This window comes from Miscanthus floridulus, chromosome 9, assembly GCF_019320115.1.
Source record: "Miscanthus floridulus cultivar M001 chromosome 9, ASM1932011v1, whole genome shotgun sequence".
NCBI lineage: Eukaryota > Viridiplantae > Streptophyta > Magnoliopsida > Poales > Poaceae > Miscanthus > Miscanthus floridulus.
In genome coordinates, this window is record NC_089588.1 from 53483337 (window position 1) to 53504094 (window position 20758).

The following is a 20758-nucleotide window of genomic DNA, read 5'->3' on the forward strand; positions in this document are numbered from 1 at the left end:
GTTTTTGATGTTTATATGATATCACTATTGCTTCTATGCTTGACTTGATCTAGTGATAGCATATGACATGTTTATGGGCTTGTAAACCTAGTGTTTAATCTAAAATATGAGCTCTAAAGGTTTAACTTAACATGGTATAAGATAACCCTTATTTGGAGGTGTGAAGAAGCTTGTCCTTGGATCAAACTGAGTTAAATATCTTTGGCAAATGATCTAGATTGGACCAAAATTTGGGAAAATGATCCTCACCCCATTGATTGACATTGATAATCTCGACCCTATAAGTAATACTATCTATATTTAGCACCTTTGTGGTCATTGATGACAAAGGGGGAGAGAAACAAAGATAGTAGTAAAAATAGTGAAAAAGGGGGAGAAATATCATAAAGGGAGAGAAACATAAAGATATCTTGATATATGAGAGATATGACAAAGGAAATGGATCAACTAAAATTTAGAGCACACAAGTAGGGGGAGCAAGCTCATAAACTTGTTTGGTGCATTTGAATGTGCATTTCATATGCTTGCTTGCATGGCATAAGTTTTAAAATTCAATATCTATGCTCGTGTGGTGTATGCTAGTTGTCGGTTTGAATGATGAAATGAAAACTTGCATGCATAGGATATCTAGTGATTTCACTTCCAAATATTTCTAAGTGGTATTGAGCTAACCATGGTGCTAAGGATGGTATATTGGTGCACTCTGATTGGTATCATGCTTAAAAGGTCCATCTTTCATACCTTAGCATCATGTGGTAGACATTGACTCCTATATTTCCTATCTAAGCATATGTGCAAGCTACAATCCAAACTCTTAGCACATATGTAGGGGGAGTAATTGCTACCATTTGGGGTTCATGAAACTTGTCCATATCCTTTTACACATGGTAAATATGCTTGGACAAGCAACATGGGTTCAATTGAATTTTAATTTATATCTTTGTATAAGGGTTGTCATCAATTACCAAAAAGGGGGAGATTGAAAGCTCTAGTTTGGTTTTGGTAAATTGATGAAACCCTAAGTGCTAACCTAGTTTATCAAGTGATCATGATATAGGTAGCACACTCCAAGTTGCAAAGCAAACAAAGATCATAGCATGATGAATATGATGCCATGGTGATGATCGAGTGTTCGGACTTGGAAAGAAGAAAGAGAAAAACAAAAAGCTCAAGGCAAAGGTATAAACCATAGGAGCTATTTTGTTTTGGTGATCAAGACACTTAGAGAGTGTGATCACATTTAGGGTTGATAGCCATACTATTAAGAGGGGTGAAACTCGTACCGGAATGCGGTTATCAAAGTGCCACTAGATGCTCTAACTCATTGCATATGCATTTAGGATCTAGTGAAATGCTAACACCCTTGAAAATATTTGTGAAAATATGCTAACACATGTGCACAAGGTGATAGACTTGGTGGTTGGTACATTTGAGCAAGGGTGAAGAAGTTAGAGGTGAAATGGAGTTAGCCACAATGATGCTGGCGTCGGTCAACTGACCGGACGCTAGGGTCGCTTTGCGATCGAACGCTAAAGAGTTGTGTCGGGTCGTGTTGTCGGTCAGCACAGTGATTAGGGTTAAGCACCGGGCGCTAGGGCTGTGTCCGGTCAAGCTTGACCGGACGCGTCCAATCGGCAAAAACATGTTTTGGACCCTTACTGTAAACTGACCGAACGCTGAGGGTCCAGCGTCCGGTCAACTCTGTCGGAGCGTCCGGTCAACATGTTGACCGTTGAGATCAAACGTACCATGCTGAACGCAAGAGACACGTGGCCGCCATCGGGCGACCGGACACTGAGGAGCAGCGTCCGGTCAGTTGGACCGGAGCGTCCGGTCACCCCGATCAGTGCCAAGTGAAGGGGTACAACGGCTCTATTTTGTGGGGGCTTCTATTTAAGCCCCATGACCTGCTGTAGCTCACAACTCTTGGCCATTTGCATTGACATATCAACCTTGTGAGCTTAGCCAAAGCCCTCCCACTCATCTCCATCATTGATTCATCATCATAGTGAGATTGGGAGTGATCCAAGTGCATTGCTTGAGTGATTGCATCTAGAGGCACTTGGTGTTCGTGTTTCGCTGCGGATTTTGCTTGTTACTCTTGGTGGTTGCCACCACCTAGACGGCTTGGAGCAAGCGAGGATCGTTGAGCGGAGGGTGGTGATTGTCTTCGGCTCCGATCGTGGTAATTGTGAGGGGTTCTTGACCTTTCCCCGGCGAAGCGCCAGAAGGTACTCTAGTGGATTGCTCGTGGCTTGTGTGATCCTTATCTTGTGTTGGTTGTGCGGCACCCTATTAAGGGTTTGGCGTGTGAAGCCAATTAGCACGTGAACCTCCAAGTGAGTGAATCGCCACAACGAGGAGTAGCTTGCCGGCAAGCAAGTGAACCTCGGTAAAAAATCATTGTGTTCATCATTGATTTTGAGGTGATTGGTCTTCATTGTTATTCATCCTTGTGATTGATTGGTTTCTTCATCTACATGGCAGTATAACCTTCTTGATCACTCTCTTTACTTTACCGCAAACTAGTTGACAAGCTCTTTAGTGTAGCTAGTTGTGAGAGCTTGCTTGCTTGGTTGGTGTGGCTCTTTAGTTAGCCTTTGGGAGCACACTAACATAGGGTAGTGTTATAGCTTTTGTGTGAATAGACACTATTTAAACTAGAATTGTGGTAGGTGGCTTGCATTTTGAGTAGGCTAGCACAACACTTGCTTCGCCTCATAATTGTCTAACCATTTTGGTTAAGTGTTGTTGTAGAAATTTTTATTAGGCTATTCACCCCCCTCTAGCCATTAGGACCTTTCAAGCATCTCGCGTCAGACCACGACATGGTGTCCTTCCGATCCACTTGCTCCCCATGGCGCACCGCCGTCCCATTCGTGACCTTCGGGCCACTCCTGTTCGACCCCGACTTGGACCACGTCAGCTTCTACTGTGTCCCAGAGAAGAAGGTCTTGTCCAAGACACTGCCCGATGTGCACGGCAAGGTGGCATGTGGCTCCTCGTGTGGGTGGCTGGTGCTCATGGATGAGGCGACGTCCATGATGCTATTGAATCCATTCGTCGGTGCTCATGCCCCCCCGCATTGAGCTCTCACCAGTAGGCGAACACGTCGTGGTGGCGTTCTCATCAGAACATGTGTCTAGGGTCCACGGTCGGTGGGTCCTCTATCGAACCAACGACTATGGGGACACAGATGCTGCAGGCAGAGCCATCAAGCTAGAAGACACGTGGGACATTTTCTTCCATGAGATCGTGCTCTCAGCGTCGCCTGACGCTGCCGGCTGCAAGTGCGTGGCCATGGCCATGCTTGGGTGCTCCACGGAGGTTGCGTTCTGCCGGGTTAGAGTCAACAGCGCATGGATGCTGCTCAACACCAAACTGGAGTTCTCCATGGGGTCCATCGTCCACTACCAAGACAAGTTCTTAGCGATCGACCGCACTGGAGAAATCTCCGTCTACAGCAGCAATGCCATCGGCGCTACTCCAACCACAACGCTGCTGCCATCGCTGTCGCCACCTGTGGGGCTCTACCACCACAGCTACCTAGAATCAAACGGTGAGCTACACATTATGGGTGCCATGATGAGCACGTTCCACGAGACATAGAGCTTTACCTACAATAGCGCGATCTACAAGTGCAATCTCCATGACCGTACGCCGGAGTGGTCTAGGGTGAGGGACATCGGTGATTAGACACTATTCGTGTCTAAACATTTCAATGAAAGCTTCAGTGGAATAAGTGTATCCAAGTACAAGGAGAACAAAATCTACATGTCTGAGCCATTATATGGGGATCTATACGACTTGGTCCATCAACTGGAGATCGTTGATATTGCTACCGGCGCATCCAAAGTGAAGCCCGTCAAGGAAAAGATGCAGGGTTCTGAGGCTCTAGGTTGGATTCGACCCAATCTCTGGAAGCTCTAGAGTTTGTGAACCTACGACGCCGCACACTCCATGACTGTGTTAAATTCATAAACTTTGTTTTTTGGATTAAATGTCACTTTAATGTTGGTATTTAATTTAACAGTATTGTTATCTTCTCGTGCGATCTATGTGTTTCTCCTACAACTAAAAAGAACAAAGTGTGGACATTTTTTGGTATGACATTTGTTTTGGTTTGTCCGTCTACCCACGCTTGCGATCCCACGATATCTTAATTACTGATTGATCGTGCCATTCTCCTTGATTGAATATTGCCTGCCATGTGATAGAGGAATCACGGCAAAATAGAAAGTAGAAAATTATTGTGCTATCCATATACACATGGCATGTTTGCATGCACCAGCATACACGGAACGAGAAAAAGGAAAGAGAATTAACATAGAAGAAAAGAGAATTAAGACAAAAGGAACCTCTTTCCATTTCTAAGAACCTTGCCAAATCTGCCTATATTTAATTACTTCCCCTCTTTGCATTTGCAAAAGGGACAGATTTTTTCTCCTTTCATTTGGTTTCACGCTCACAGTGTTTCATCGCCCTCGCATGCTATTTTTGCGTGAACCATAGTTGATGTCATCTATCTTCCATGGCTCAGCCTCCCAATCCCAAGAGAAGGTCCCTACCTCTCCCTGACTGGAGATCTGGCCTGCCAGAGGATCTCCTTGAGTCCATCGGGTAGCGTCTCGCATTAGGCCACGATGCGGTGTCCTTCCAATCCGCTTGCTCTCCATGGCGCGCCGCCATCCCATTCATGACCTTCGGGCCGCTCCTGCTGCTCCTGTTTGACCCCGACTTGGACCGCGTCAGCTTGTACTATGTCCCAGAGAAGAAGGTCTTGTCCAAGACGTTGCCCGACGTGCGTGGCAAGGTGGCGTGTGGCTCCTCGTGTGGGTGGCTGACGCTCATGGACGAGGCGATGTCCAGGATGCTACTGAATCCATTTTCCAATGCTCATGCCCCCCGCGTTGAGCTCCCACTAGTACGCGAACATGTCATGGCGGTGTTCTCATCGGAACACGTGTCTAGGGTCCACGGTCGGTGGGTCCTCCATTCCACCAATGGCTATGGGGACACGGATGCCACAGGTAGAGCCATCAAGCTAGAAGACATGTGGGACGTTTTCTTCCATGAGATCGTGCTCTCGGCGTTGCCTAATGTCGCCGGCCGTAAGTGCGTGGCCATGGCCATGCTTGGGTGCTCCACAGAGGTCGCGTTCTGCTGGGTTGGAGTCGACAATGCATGGACGCTGCTCAACACCAAACTGGAGTTCTCCATGGGGTCCATCGTCCACTGCCAAGACAAGTTCTTGGCGATCGACTGCATTGGAGAAATCTCCATCTATAGTAGCAACGCCACCGGTGCTACTCCAACCATGACGCTGCTGCCATCGCTGTCGCCACCTGCGGGGCTCTGCCACCACAGCTACCTAGAATCAAACGGTGAGCTACACATTGTGGGTGCCATGGTGAGCACATTCCATGAGACATAGAGCTTCACCTACAACAACGCGATCTACAAGTGCAACCTCCATGACCGTACGTCGGAGTGGTCTAGGGTGAGGGACATCGGTGATTAGAAACTGTTTGTGTCTAAACATTTCAATGAAAGCTTCAGTCGAACAAGTGTATCCAAGTACAAGGAGAACAAAATCTACATGTCCGAGCCATTGTATGGGGATCCATACTAACTTAGTCCATCGAATGGAGATCATTGATATTGCTATCGGCGCATCTCAAGTGATGCCTGTCCATGAAAAGATGAAGGATTCCTAGGCTCTAGGTTGGATTCGACCCAATCTCTGGAAGCTCTAGAATTTATGAGCCTACGACGCCACGCACTCCGTGACTGTGTTAAATTCATAAACTTTGTTTTTTGGATTAAATGTCACTTTAACTGTTGGTATTTAATTTAACAGTATTGTTATCTTATCATGTGATCCGTGTGTTTCTCCTACAACTAAAAAGAACAAAGTGTGGACATTTTTTGGTGTGACATTTGTTTTGGTTCATCCGTTTGCCCACACATGTGATCCCACGACATCTTAATTACTGATTGATCATGCCATTCTCCTTGATTGAATATTGCCTGCCATGTGATAGAGGAATCACGACTGAAATAGAAAGTAGAAAATTATTGTGCTATCCATATACACATTGCATGTTTGTATGCACCAGCATACATGGCAACGAGCAAAAGGAAAGAGAATTAATATAGAAGGAAAGAGAATTAAGACAACAGGAACCTCTTTGCATTTCTGAGAACCTTGCCAAATTTGCCAATATTTAATTACTTCCCCTCTTTGCATTTGCAAAAGGGATAGATTTTTCCTCCTTTCATTTGGTTTCACGCTCACGTGTTCCATCGCCCTCGCTTGTTGTTTCTTGCGTGAACCATAGTTGATGTCATCTGTCTTCCATGGCTCAGCCTCTCAATCCCAAGAGAAGGTCCCTACCTCTCCTTGACTAGAGATCTGGCCTGCCAGAGGATCTCCTCGAGTCCATTGGGCAGCGTCTCACGTCAGGCCACTGTAACACCTCGCGTGTTTAAATATTGAAATCTGACATGTCATCATATGCATTGCAAAGCATTTGGCATTTGGTGAAAACTTTGATATGCATTTACTAAAACAAGTTTACATTTGTGTGATGAGTGTTGAATTGTATTGTTTGACTCAAGTTCAAAGTTTGTCTGGGTTTTGAATTTTTCGAGAAAACCCCGCTTTTCAGCATTTAAATCCTGCCCAAAAAATCCATTTCAAAATCTAAGCATATTTTGGGGTTGGATCCAAAAGCAAAAGTGTAGAGCTTAACAAGTTATACAAAGTTTGTTTTTGGAGTTTTTCAAGTTGTTTAGAAAAATTTGGAGTAACTCAAAAAGGCGTAATTCGTTAAATATCCCCTATTTGAATTTAAAAGATCATTTCAAAATCTAGACTGAATTAGGAGATGGTTATAAAAGCAAAGTTGTAGAACTTTTGATTTTGAACAACTTTTGTTTTTGGAGATTTTTGAGTTGTTATGAAAATTTGAGAGTAATTTGTGAATTTTGGCGAATGGCAAACTTGTAAATATTGGGAACAGTGTTCACTGCCGAAGCTACATGGCCGGCGACCGTCTTCGGCGTTCCAGGCGCGCGCGTGGCGGCCTTGGCTTTGCACTGGCGCGGGAAAGGCGTTGCCATGGCTTCTCCTTGCTTCCTTGGCCACCCTATAAAGCTCCGACGCCGTCGTCGTTGTTCATCCTTCGCCCTTTGTTTTTCCCGACGTTGTCGATCATCTCCGGTGAGCCCTCATCGTCGAACCAGTTCCTCTGCCGTTGCAGCAAAGCATCCATTAGCTCCGCCTTATCCTTAAGCGCTCCGCCAACCCATCAATTTAGCTTAATTTCACTGGGAACCGCCACTCGTCGTGTTTCTTCTCCATGGCCGGTAGCCCCGCTGTCGAGCCCGCGTCGCCGTGGCCAGCGCGCTACGGTGAGTCTCTGCCCTTGCCGAGTCTTGCTTCGGCTTCGCCGCATTGATGTAGTGCTTTGTGACCCATTGATTTCTCATTTTGACCACCACAGCTACCGGAGCATCGCCGTCGTCGAAGATCGCTCCGCCGTGACCGCTGTCAACGTCGACCCATGTCATCGTAGCTTATCCGGTTTCGTTCTTTGCTCCAACGTGTTCGTGGTGAGCTACTGGACCTTCCCATGCCCTCTATTTCCCCGTTTTCGGCTTCGTTTTGCCAGTGTTGTGTCGTCGTGCCACCGCAGCCGCCATGGCCGGCGTAGTGCTCGGTCTAGACAGTAATTGGTCGCGTTTGTGCCACAAATCGGTGCGCCGTGATGTAGTGATCATGTTAGTGCATTCGCCGTCGCCGTTGCTCTCGCCGTCGTCGAGATATCATCGGTCAGCACCATCATCACCGTAGTCAAAGCGGGAGGAAGGGGATGACAGGTGGGGTCACCATGTCAGTGACTGTGTAGTTCAAAAATGGATTTTTCTATTTTCATATTTGAATGAATAGTGTCTATTTTTGTTATTTTACTGTATATTTATTAAAGCTCCAAAAATTATGAAATTTTTTGTGTGACTTCTCTATGATGTAAAGTATTTAGGAAAAATATTAAATAATGTTTTTCAGTACTTTTTGAATGCGATAAAAATTGCTCAATTTATTAATAAATGGGTTTCCATGATTTTTCTAGGCTTATTTACTTGTCCAAAAATTATGAAATTTGTTTTGCCACTTAGTTATCATGTAGTGAACATTTACTAAAATTTTGAGCTTAATTAGAATAAGTTGATTTATTTCATAATTTTGAATTAAATAATTAATTCATAAAGGCAAATAGTAACCTTTAATGATTTAGATTTTGTTTGAAATTTTGGATTGAGTGATGACCTTAGGTCATTAGTTGATAATGATCCTTGGCAATTGATGTATGTATTACGAGAAAGATTTAGTTGTTTGACATGCAACTGTACCGCGAAGAAAAGTTGTATTCAAATTGTTAATTTTTGCATCCATCATCGTGCATCATGTTGAACATGGCATTGTTATTACGTGTAGTGAACAAAGGTGAAAACGTGGTAGTAAATCAAGCTGTTGAGGAGGTTAATTAGTCTGTTGAGGTCGGATCGAATACTTGTGTTTATTAGTCTGTTGAGGTCGGATCGAACATGGCATTGTTATTACATCGCAGGAATCGGACTTTTCCATCAACGAAGGCGAGCTCCAGATGCATACAACTTACCTTGTGTTTTATAAATTAATTTCTCTTTTGCTTTCCGTTACTGTATTAAGTGATTAGGAGTTAAGTAAAAGCCTAATTGGTGCATTACCACCCTTGTTATTCCATATTTACCATATTACCAATTTTAAACTCGTATATGCCTAGTTTTGCTTAGCTATGCGTAGAACGATGAAAGTCGGGTGACTACCTACCACATGCAAGTTTTAAGTGGAACATTGGTTAACTATGTTAGCATGTGATATAGGAATGTAGAGTAATAAATCTAGACCAGGCGAACTCGGTGAGCGTATGCCACAAGACATGGAGGTCTTGTGAGCGGGTTCTTTCCGCCTATGTCGATTAAGGCACGTCCGTTGTTGAATTGCATGAGGTGAGAATTTGTAGTACTAACCACATACTCCGGTAAGCCTTTACTCGGCTATTCTATTATGAGAATGGCTACTCGCACACTAGGAGTGGAGAGATGGTGGGGATAGCATGTACCCACATGGCCATGGGCTGGAATGGTGGGGTACTGTATTCTCGGGTGGTGCGGACCCGTTCTTATTTTAGAGGATCCGAGGGTAGGTTGGTATATGTAGGTTGGGGACCTGCATATGTCGTGTGGTCTAGAATTCCCAGCTGGGTTTATAATCGGTTCGAATCGTCGTTGCTCCTCGGTTATAGAGACTCAACTCACTATTCATCATCGTAGTAATTAATAACTAGAACTTGAGAAAGGTTTGTGAAAGAGATTGATATGAAGTTCATGATCTCATTACGGATCATGGCAGATTCATATGTGGTACTTATAAAGTTTTACCTTTGAATTAAAGAATTTTGTTAAAAAGCTTTTATGCAAAAGAACTTTGATTATTGTTAAAGCCATACCTTGAATCCCATGAGCCTGTATTCCTAAGTTCTATCAGTTTTATTTTGGTTAAGTCTTGTTGAGTACTTTTGTACTCAGGGTTCGTTGACCCTTGTTGCAGGTGAGCCTCATGAGCAGATCTGTTTTGGATCGTGTTGCATGACTATCGTTCGTTCTAACGATGAGAAGTAAATGTGTGATCCTTGGGCAGGATGTTTATTTTGTGTGTTATGTATATGTTAATTATGCCACTCCACTACTACTATGGTTTATAATAATTATCGAACTTAGTTTGTAAGGTTTGAAACAATTGGTTTGTAAACTATGTTATCGTAAGACTTCCGCTGTTTTTACTCTGGTTCTGATATTTGAATAAATGTTGTAATACTGCATTGACTCTGTAACGTGATCCTGCTCGGAAATCGTGGATGATTCGGGGTTCCCCGAGGACACCTGACAGACTTCTTAAGTTACCAGGAACATATGCATTGTTGTCAAAGGTCGTTGGACAGTGACAAGTGTATGTGGGTCCTATAATTTAGGAGGTTCTGCCATAGAATGGTATCAGAGCGATCGTTACGAGGTTTTTGTTGTATGGTTTTACAAAAACTTCAAAATGATTTGGGATGACTAAATTTAACTTGATAATTTGGTCCAAATTGCTTCTGACTTATCTTACTTCTTTCTCACCATTCCATATTTGATTAAAAAGGTTTTGTGTGGTGGAGTAGTAATATTACTATGCCCTATATAAAAATAAATGTTGTTTATGTGTATTATAAGCTTTGATGTTTTTGTTCGTAAGAACGATTCATGCATCATGAATAATTCACTCATTACTTCCTTCACCTCTTAGTCTGGAGTTGAGTAGTGAGTCTAGTTTGAGGAATGTAATCAATCTTAGCTACTTTTTGGATTTTGATCAAATGGTCTTACTTGGATTAAATTGGTTTCCTATAGTATGGCTCGTGCCAAGATGACGCCCCGTAAGTCCACCGGACCCAAAGGAGTTCCTCGTCACCAACTTGCCCCTAGAAATGATGGTGCTAGCAGTAGCAGTACTAGGCCTGATCCCCAGGCAGAGATATTGAGGGTTTCTATAGAGTTAGCACAATCTACTAGAGATAGGGCTTTGGATGTTATACAAATAGGAGAATTACAGGGTCAATTGAGGCATCTCACCACTGCGCATAGGAACTGCGAACATATGTTGGTTCTTACGGTGGAGGGAAGAAATGAAGCTTGGCAGAGGGAAAATGTAGCTAGAGCTAGAACTCATGAGTTAGAATTCTATGTAGAAGATTTAGAAGAACATAATACTTATCTACATGAGGAAGTTCATAGGCTTAGCAATCTACTAAATCCGAATCATGAGCCCCAAGCTGATGCCATGGACCCCGGTGTCATCCTTGCCGATGATGATGAACCAGGAGAGGAAGAGGAAGAAGATCCTGAAGAATTAGTAATGATCGATGAAAGTGATGATAAAGGCGGTAATAATTCCGGAATGGATACCGAGCCTAAAGTTTGAAGAAATTGAGGAAAAGAGTAGAGTTGTATAATAGTAGCTCTAGTTAAGTTACGTAGTTTTGTTGTCGTACTCGTGGGTTTGTTTGTACATTAGTAAACTCTATGTAATGTGTCTAGAGTAAGCTTTGGTGCAATTCAATAAAGACATGTGAATAAAGTTTGGTTTGTTATGAGCAGATGTGTCGTACGCGGGGTTCGTATGTTCCTAGAACTTCGCAAGATGAGGATGGTATTCCAGATCCGCCACTAGTTGCAACAAATTTAGCTGATGCCATAACCGCACTTGTTAATGTGATGGCCGAAAATTCTCGTTTGCTTCATGAGATGTCTCAGAGTAATCAGAATCAAATGCACGGAAACCATGGACGCCACCATAACAGACATGAGGCTACATATGTTGATTTCACAGACACAAGACCCCTGGTGTTCACCAAGGCAGATGAACCATTGGAGGCTGATGACTGGCTTCGAACCATGGAACAGAAATTTGACCTTATTCCATGTACGGAGTATCAGAAACCTGCGTTTGCCGCCCAGCAACTTAGAGGAGCAGCAAGTGCTTGGTGGGCAAACTTAGTGGCTATGCAACCAGTTGGCATTCCAATAACTTGGGCTAAGTTCCGTACAGCCTTAGAGCCCACTATATCCCTGAAGGAGTGATGGCTATGAAGCTAGATGAATTCCTTGCTTTAAAACAAGGAGATCAAACCGTGATGCAGTATGTGGGAAGATTTAATCATCTGTCCCAATATGCATCCGAACATGTCAATACTGATGCCAAAAAGAAGAGGTGGTTTATGAGAGGCCTGAATACCAAGTTGCAGACTATGATGACCACTTGCACCAATGTTACTTATCATGAGGCAGTAAATATTGCAATTGCTTCAGAGTCAAAGTATCGGCAGCATAAGGAGCTCAAAAAGAAAAAGAGTGTGCCGTCTGGATCTTTTAGGGGAAATCAGAAGAGGCAGAGGGTGATTTATCATCCAGTACATCATAATCGTCCTCCTTATCGTCAGCCGTAGTTCCAAGCTGGGCAACAGTCAAATGTCCATCCTGCTATAACCTATCCGAATTCACAGTCAACCAATGCTTCTGGTGGTAATGCTCCAACATCCCAGGGTCACAACTATCCGTGCTACAATTGTGGAAGGACTGGTCATTTCTCTAGGGAATGTCCATATCCTAGGCAGGCTAATCAAAATTATTAGAAGGCCTCTGCCAATCAACAACAGAGTCAGGCACCAAATAAGAACCCCAATCAAAATGCTCAGAAGGGCAAAGATGAGAGGAAGACAGGACGGGTGTTCTATATTCAAGCTGGAGAAATTCTGGAAGGGGAGTCAATGATGATGGGTATGTTTCCTGTTGCCAATCACCCTGTAGTTATACTTTTTGATTCTGGCGCATCGCATTCATTCATCAATAGAACATTTGTCGTGAAGCATGAAATTTCAATTGGGGCAACAAAGGAAAGTTTCTTTATACAGTCGCCTCGGGGACGTCTATGTACTAAGGAAATGGTATACCAGGTACCCGTAAACCTAGGTGGGCATATTTTTCCCACTACCATGATTATCCTTAAGGATCAGGATATAGATGTAATCTTGGGAATGAATTGGATGTATCAGCATAAGGCTATTATAGATGCTTTGAATAGGACTTTAAGAGTGAGTTTGCCTGCTAGTAATTCTCAACTTCTCATCCAACTTCCAACCTTAAGAAGATTAGTGGGCAAGATTTGTGCAACTGCTGTCAAAGAGATTAGAGATATTCTGGTAGTGTGTGAATTTCCAGATGTGTTTCCTGAGGATTTACTCGGTTTACCACCCGATAGGGATGTACAGTTCAATATAGAGTTACAACCTAGAACAGCTCCAATTTCTCGAAGAGCTTATAGGATGCCACCTAAGGAATTGGCCGAGTTGAAGACTCAGTTACAAGAATTGATTGAGAAGGGGTTTATCCAACCTAGTTCCTCACCTTGGGGATGTCCGGCAATTTTTGTGAAAAAGAAAGATGAGACCCTGAGGTTATGTGTTGACTATCGTCCATTAAATGAAGTGACCATCAAGAATAAGTATCCATTACCTCGGATACATCTGCTTTTTGATCAATTGGCCGGAGCCAAAGTTTTCTCCAAGATAGATTTGAGATCAGGATATCATCAAATCAAGATAAAGCCTGAAGATATTCCCAAAACGGCATTTACCACAAGAAATGGATTATATGAATACTTGGTAATGTCTTTTGGTTTGACAAATGCTCCAGTTCATTTCATGTATCTAATGAACTCAGTATTCATGCCTGAGCTAGACAAGTTTGTAGTAATGTTTATTGATGACATTTTAGTATATTCCAAGACTAAAAAAGAACATGCGAAACATCTCAGAATTGTTCTGACCCGCTTGAGAGAACATCAACTATATGCCAAGTTCAGCAAGTGTGATTTTTGGCTTAAGGAAGTGTAATTTCTTGGACATGTCTTGTCAGCCGAAGGAGTTGCAGTTGATCCTAGCAAAGTGAAGGATGTGCTTGATTGGGAACCGCCAGCCACAATTCATCAAGTTCGGAGTTTTCTAGGATTGGCGGGGTATTACCATCGGTTTATTCCAGATTTCTCTAAAATATCCAAGTCCATAACTGAATTGTTGAAGAACCAAGTTAAGTTTGTCTGGTCATCAGATTATGAGGAGGCTTTCCAGACTTTGAAGAGACTATTAACCACTGCACCAGTATTAGCCCAACCTGATATCGAGAAGCCATTTGATGTTTATTGTGATGCTTTAGGTATTGGTATTGGATGTGTGTTGATGCAAGAAGGCTGAGTCATTGCCTATGCATCTCGGCAACTTAAGCAGCATGAAGAACACTATCCAACTCATGACTTGGAGTTAGCAGCTGTGGTTCATGCTCTGAAGATTTGGCGGCATTATCTGCTTGGTAATACGTGCCATATGTATACAGACCACAAGAGCTTAAAGTATATCTTTACTCAGTTAGAATTGAACATGCGACAAAGAAGATGGTTAGAACTAATTAAGGATTATGATTTGGAAGTACATTATCACCCTGGTAAAGCAAATGTAGTTGCAGATGCTCTCAGTCGCAAAAGTTATTGCAATTGTCTAACAGTGAGAACAATGGGTTTGAATTTATGTCAAGAAATGGAAAAGTTGAATGTAGAAGTAATTCAACAAGGAAGTTTGACCAACATAATTGTTGAAGCCACTATTCGAGATCAAGTTATTGCTGCTCAGAAGGAAAACAAGGGTATAGCCCATATCAAGGAAAGAGTCAAGAATGGAAAGGCGGAATGCTTTAGTATAGATGGTGAAGATGTGTTATGGTTCAAGGATCGCCTGGTGGTACCAAAAGTTCCTGAGTTGCGGCAGTCAATTCTAGATGAGGCACATGCTACTAGGTTATCAATCCATCCGGGGAGCAACAAGATGTACCATGACTTGAAGCAAAGATTCTGGTGGACGAAAATGAAAATAGAGATTGCTAGATTTATAGCAAAGTGTGATACTTGTCAAAAGGTGAAAGCTATACATTTGAGGTCTGCTGGTGAATTACAACCATTACCTATTCCATCTTGGAAGTGGGAGGACATAAGTATGGACTTTATTGTTGGTCTACCCAAGACATCAAAGGGATTTGACTCAGTATGGGTTATTGTAGATCGACTCACTAAGTTAGCACATTTTCTTCCAGTCAAGACAATATATCCTATGATCCAATATGCCAAGATGTATTTAGCAAGAATCATGAGTCTCCATGGTGTACCCAAGACTATTATGTCAGATAGGGGTACACAGTTTGTCTCCAGTTTTTGGAAACAATTGCATTCTTCATTGGGTACCAAACTTCTGTACAGTACAGATTATCATCTGCAGACTGATGGATAGAGTTTGTATGTGTTCTTGCGACACATTTCCTTTTCCATTACTTACCCTATGGCTTTGAATCTCAGGGCGAGATTTCTTTTAGGGGGAAGGATTGTAACACCTCGGGTGTTTAAATATTGAAATCTGACATGTCATCATATGCATTGCAAAGCATTTGGCATTTGGTGAAAACTTTGATATGCATTTACTAAAACAAGTTTACATTTGTGTAATGAGTGTTGAATTGTATTGTTTGACTCAAGTTCAAAGTTTGTCTGGGTTTTGAATTTTTCGAGAAAACCCTGCTTTTCAGCATTTAAATCCTACCCTAAAAATCCATTTCAAAATCTAAGCATATTTTGGGGTTGGGTCCAAAAGTAAAAGTGTAGAGCTTAACAAGTTATACAAAGTTTATTTTTGGAGTTTTTCAAGTTGTTTAGAAAAATTTAGAGTAACTCAAAAAGGCGTAATTCGTTAAATATCCCCTATTTGAATTTAAAAGATCATTTCATAATCTAGATTGAATTAGGAGATGGTTATAAAAGCAAAGTTGTAGAACTTTTGATTTTGAACAACTTTTGTTTTTGGAGATTTTTGAGTTGTTATGAAAATTTGAGAGTAATTTGTGAATTTTGGCTAATGGCAAACTTGTAAATATTGGGAACAGTGTTCACCGCCAAAGCTACATGGCCGACGACCATCTTCGGCGTTCCAGGCGCGCGTGTGGCGGCCTTGGCTTCGCGCTGGCATGGGAAAGGCGTCACCGTGGCTTCTCCTTGCTTCCTTGGCCACCCTATAAAGCTCCGACGCCGTCGTCGTTGTTCTTCCTTCGCCCTCTGTTTTTCCCGACGTTGCCGATCATCTCCGGTGAGCCCTCATTGTCGAACCAGTGCCTCTGCCGTTGCAGCACAGCATCCATTAGCCATTGCAGCAACCCATCAATTCAGCTTAATTTTGCTGGGAACCGCCACTCGTCGTGTTTCTTCTCCACGGCCGGCAGCCCCGCCGTCGAGCCCGCGTCGCCGTGGCCAGCGCACTATGGTGAGTCTCTGCCCTTACTGAGTCTTGCTTTGGCTTCGCCGCATTGATGTAGTGCTTTGTGACCCATTGATTTCTCATTTTGACCACCACAGCTACCGGAGCATCGCCGTCGTCGAAGATCGCTCCGCCGTGACCGCTGTCAACGTCGACCCATGTCATCGTAGCTTATCCGATCTCGTTCTTTGCTCCAACGTGTTCGTGGTGAGCTACTGGACCTTCCCATGCCCTCTGTTTCCCCGTTTTCGGCTTCATTTCGCCAACGTTGTGTTGCCGTGCCACCGCAGCCGCCATGGCCGGCGTAGTGCTCAGTCCAGGCAGTAATTGGTTGCGTTTGTGCCATAAATCGGTGCGCCGTGATGTAGTGATCATGTTAGTGCATTCGCCGTCGCCGTTGCTCTCGCCGTCGTCGAGATATCGTCGGTCAGCGCCATCATCGCCGTAGTCAAAGCGGGAGGAAGGGGATGACAGGTGGGGCCACCATGTCAGTGACTGTGTAGTTCAAAAATGGATTTTTCTATTTTCATATTTGAATGAATAGTGTCTGTTTTTGTTATTTTTGTGTAGATTTATTTCGAGCTCCAAAAATTATGAAAATTTTTGTGTGACTTCTATGTGATGTAAAGTATTTAAGAAAAATATGAAATAATGTTTTTCAGTAATTTTTGAATGTGATAAAAATTGCTCAATTTATTAATAAATGGGTTTCCATGATTTTTCTAGGCTTATTTACTTGTCCAAAAATTATGAAATTTGTTTTGCCACTTAGTTATCATGTAATGAACATTTACTAAAATTTTGAGCTCAATTAGAATAAGTTGATTTATTTCATAATTTTGAATTAAATAATTAATTTATAAAGGCAAATAGTAACCTTTAATGATTTAGGTTTTGTTTGAAATTTTGGATTGAGTGATGACCTTGGGTCATTAGTTGATAATGATCCTTGGCAATTAATGTATGTGTTACGAGAAAGATTTAGTTGTTTGACTTGCAACTGTACCGCGAAGGAAAGTTGTATTCAAATTGTTAATTTTTGCATCCATCATCGAGCATCATGTTTCGTATTCCGCATCATGTTAAACATGGCATTGTTATTACGTGTAGTGAACGAAGGTGAAAATGTGGTAGTAAATCAAGCTGTTGAGGAGGTTAATCCGTCTGTTGAGGTCGGATCGAATACTTGTGTGACGTCGCAGGAATCGGACTTTTCCGTCAACGAAGGTAAGCCCCGGATGCATACAACCCTACCTTGTGTTTTATAAATTAATTTTGCTTTTGCTTTCTGTTACTGCATTAAGTGATTAGGAGTTAAGTAAAAGCCTAATTGGTGCATTACCACCCTTGTTATTCCATATTTACCATATTACCAGTTTTAAACTCGTATATGCCTAGTTTTGCTTAGCTATGCGTAGAACGATGAAAGTTAGGTGACTACCTGCCACCTGCAAGTTTTAAGTGGAACATTGGTTAACTATGTTAGCATGTGATATGGGAATGTGGAGTAATAAATCTAGACCGGGTGGACTCGGTGAGCGTGAGCCACAAGACATGGAGGTCTTGTGAGCGGGTTCTTTCCGCCTGTGTCGATTAAGGCACGTCCGTTGTTGAATTGCATGAGGTGAGAATTTGTAGTACTAACCATATACTTCGGTAAGCCTTTACTCGGCTATTCTATTATGAGAATGGCTACTCACGCACTGGGAGTGGAGAGATGGCGGGGATAGCGTCTACCCACGTGGCCATGCGCTGGAATGGTGGGGTACTGTATTCTTGGGTGGTGCAGACCTGTTCTTGTTTTACGGGATCCAAGGGTAGGTTGGTATATGTAGGTCAGGGACCTGCATATGTCGTGTGGTCTGGAATTCCCAGCTAGGTTTATAATCGGTTCGAATCGTCGTTGCTCCTCGGTTATAGAGACTCAACTCACTGTTCATTATCTTAGTAATTAATAACTGGAACTTAAGAAAGGTTTGCGAAAGAGATTGATATGAAGTTCATGATCTCATTATGGATCATGGCAGATTCATATGTGGTACTTATAAAGTTTTACCTTTGAATTAAAGAATTTTGTCAAAAAGCTTTTACGCAAAAGAACTTTGATTATTGTTAAAGCCATACCTTGAATCCCATGAGCCTGCATTCCTAAGTTCTATCAGTTTTATTTCGGTTAAGTCTTGTTGAGTACTTTTGTACTCAGGGTTCGTTGACCCTTGTTGCAGGTGAGCCTCATGAGCAGATCTGTTTTGGACCGTGCTGCATGACTATCGTTCGTTCTGACGATGAGAAGTAAATGTGTGATCCTTAGGCAGGATGTTTATTTTGTGTGTTGTGTATATGTTAATTATGCCACTCCACTACTACTATGGTTTGTAATAATTATCGAACTTAGTTTGTAAGGTTTGAAACAATTGGTTTGTAAACTATGTTATCGTAAGACTTCCGCTATTTTTACTCTAGTTCTGATATTTGAATAAATGTTGTAATACTGCATTGACTCTGTAACGTGATCCTGCTCGGAAATCGTGGATGATTTGGGGTTCCCCGAGGACACCCGACAGACTTCTTAAGTTACCAGGAACATATGCATTGTTGTCAAAGGTCGTTGGATAGTGACAAGTGTATGTGGGTCCTATAATTTAGGAGGTTCTACCACAGCCACGACGAGGCGTCCGTCCAATCTGCTTGCTCCCCATGGCACGCCGCTGTCCCGTTTGCGACCTTCGGGCCACTCCTGCTGCTCATGTTGGACCCTAACTCAGACCACATCAGCTTCTACTACGTCTCGGAGAAGAAGGTCTTGTCCAAGACGCTGCCCGACGTGCACGGCAAGGTGGCATGTGGCTCCTCGTGTGGGTGGCTGGCGCTCATGGATGAGGCGATGTCCATGACGCTACTGAATCCATTCATTGGTGGTCATGCCCCCTGCGTTAAGCTCTCGCCAGTAGGCGAACACGTCGCGGTGGCATTCTCATCGGAACGCGTGTCTAGGGTCCACGGTCGGTGGGTCCTCCATCCCACCAATGACTACGGGGACACAGATGCCGCAGGTAGAGCCATCAAGCTAGAAGACATGTGGGACATTTTCTTCCATGAGATCATGCTCTCGACGTCGCCTGACGCTGCCGGCTGCGAGTGCGTGGCCATGGCCATGCCGGGTTAGAGTCGACAGCGCGTGGACGCTGCTTGACACCAAACTGGAGTTCTCCATGGGGTCCATCATCCACTGCCAAGACAAGTTCTTGGCGATCGACTGCACTGGAGAAATCTCCATCTACAGCAGCAACGCCACAGGCGCTACTCCAACTGTGACACTGCTACCATCGCTGTCGCCACCTATGGGGCTCTGCCACCGCAGCTACCTAGAATCAAACAGTGAGCTACACATTGTGGGTGCCATGATGAGCATGTTCCATGAGACATAGAGCTTTACCTACAACAGCGCGATCTACAAGTGCAACCTCCACGACCATACACCGGAGTGGTCTAGGGTGAGGGACATCGGTGATCAGACACTATTTGTGTCTAAACATTTCAATGAAAGCTTTAGTGGAACAAGTGTATCCAAGTACAAGGAGAACAAAATCTACATGTCTAAGCCATTATACGTGGATCTATACAACTTGGTCCATCGACTGGAGATCGTTGATATTGCTACCGGCGCATCCGAAGTGAAGCCCATCAAGGAAAAGATGCAGGGTTCTGAGGCTCTAGGTTGGATTCGACCCAATCTCTGGAAGCTCTAGAGTTTGTGAACCTGCGACGCCGCGCACTCCGTGACTGTGTTAAATTCATAAACTTTGTTTTTTTGGATTAAATGTCACTTTAACGTTGGTATTTAATTTAATAGTATTGTTATCTTCTCGTGCGATCCGTGTGTTTCTCCTACAACTAAAAAGAACAAAGTGTGGACATTTTTTGGTATGACATTTGTTTTGGTTCGTCCGTCTACCCACGCCTACGATCCCACGACATCTTAATTACTGATTGATCGTGCCATTCTCCTTGATTGAATATTGCCTGCCATGTGATAGAGGAATCACGACAAAATAGAAAGTAGAAAATTATTGTGCTATCCATATACACATGGCATGTTTCCATGCACCAGCATACATGGAATGAGAAAAAGGAAAGAGAATTAACATAGAAGGAAAGAGAATTAAGACAAAAGGAACCTCTTTGCATTTCTGAGAACCTTGCCAAATCTGCCTATATTTAATTACTTCCCCTCTTTGCATTTGCAAAAGGGATAGATTTTTCCTCCTTTCATTTGGTTTCACGCTCACATGTTTCATCGCCCTCGCATGCTGTTTCTTGTGTGTACCATAGTTGATGTCATCTGTCTTCCATGGCTTAGCCTCCCAATCCCAAGAGAAGGTCCCTACCTCTCCCTAACTAGAGATCTGGCCTGCCAGAGGATCTCCTCGAGTCCATCGGGCAGCGTCTCACATCAGGCCATGATGCGGCATCCTTCCAATCCGCTTGCTCCCCATGGCATGCCGCCGTCCCATTCACGACCTTCGGGCCGCTCCTTCTGCTCCTATTCGACCCCGACTTGGACCGCGTCAGCTTGTACTATGTCCTAGAGAAGAAGGTCTTGTCCAAGACGCTGCCCGACGTGCATGGCAAGGTGGCGTGTGGCTCCTCGTGTGGGTGGCTAACGCTCTTGGATGAGGCGGTGTCTAGGATGCTGCTAAATCCATTCGCTGGTGCTCGTGCCCTACGCGTTGAGCTCCCACTAGTAGGCGAACACGTCATGGCGGCAT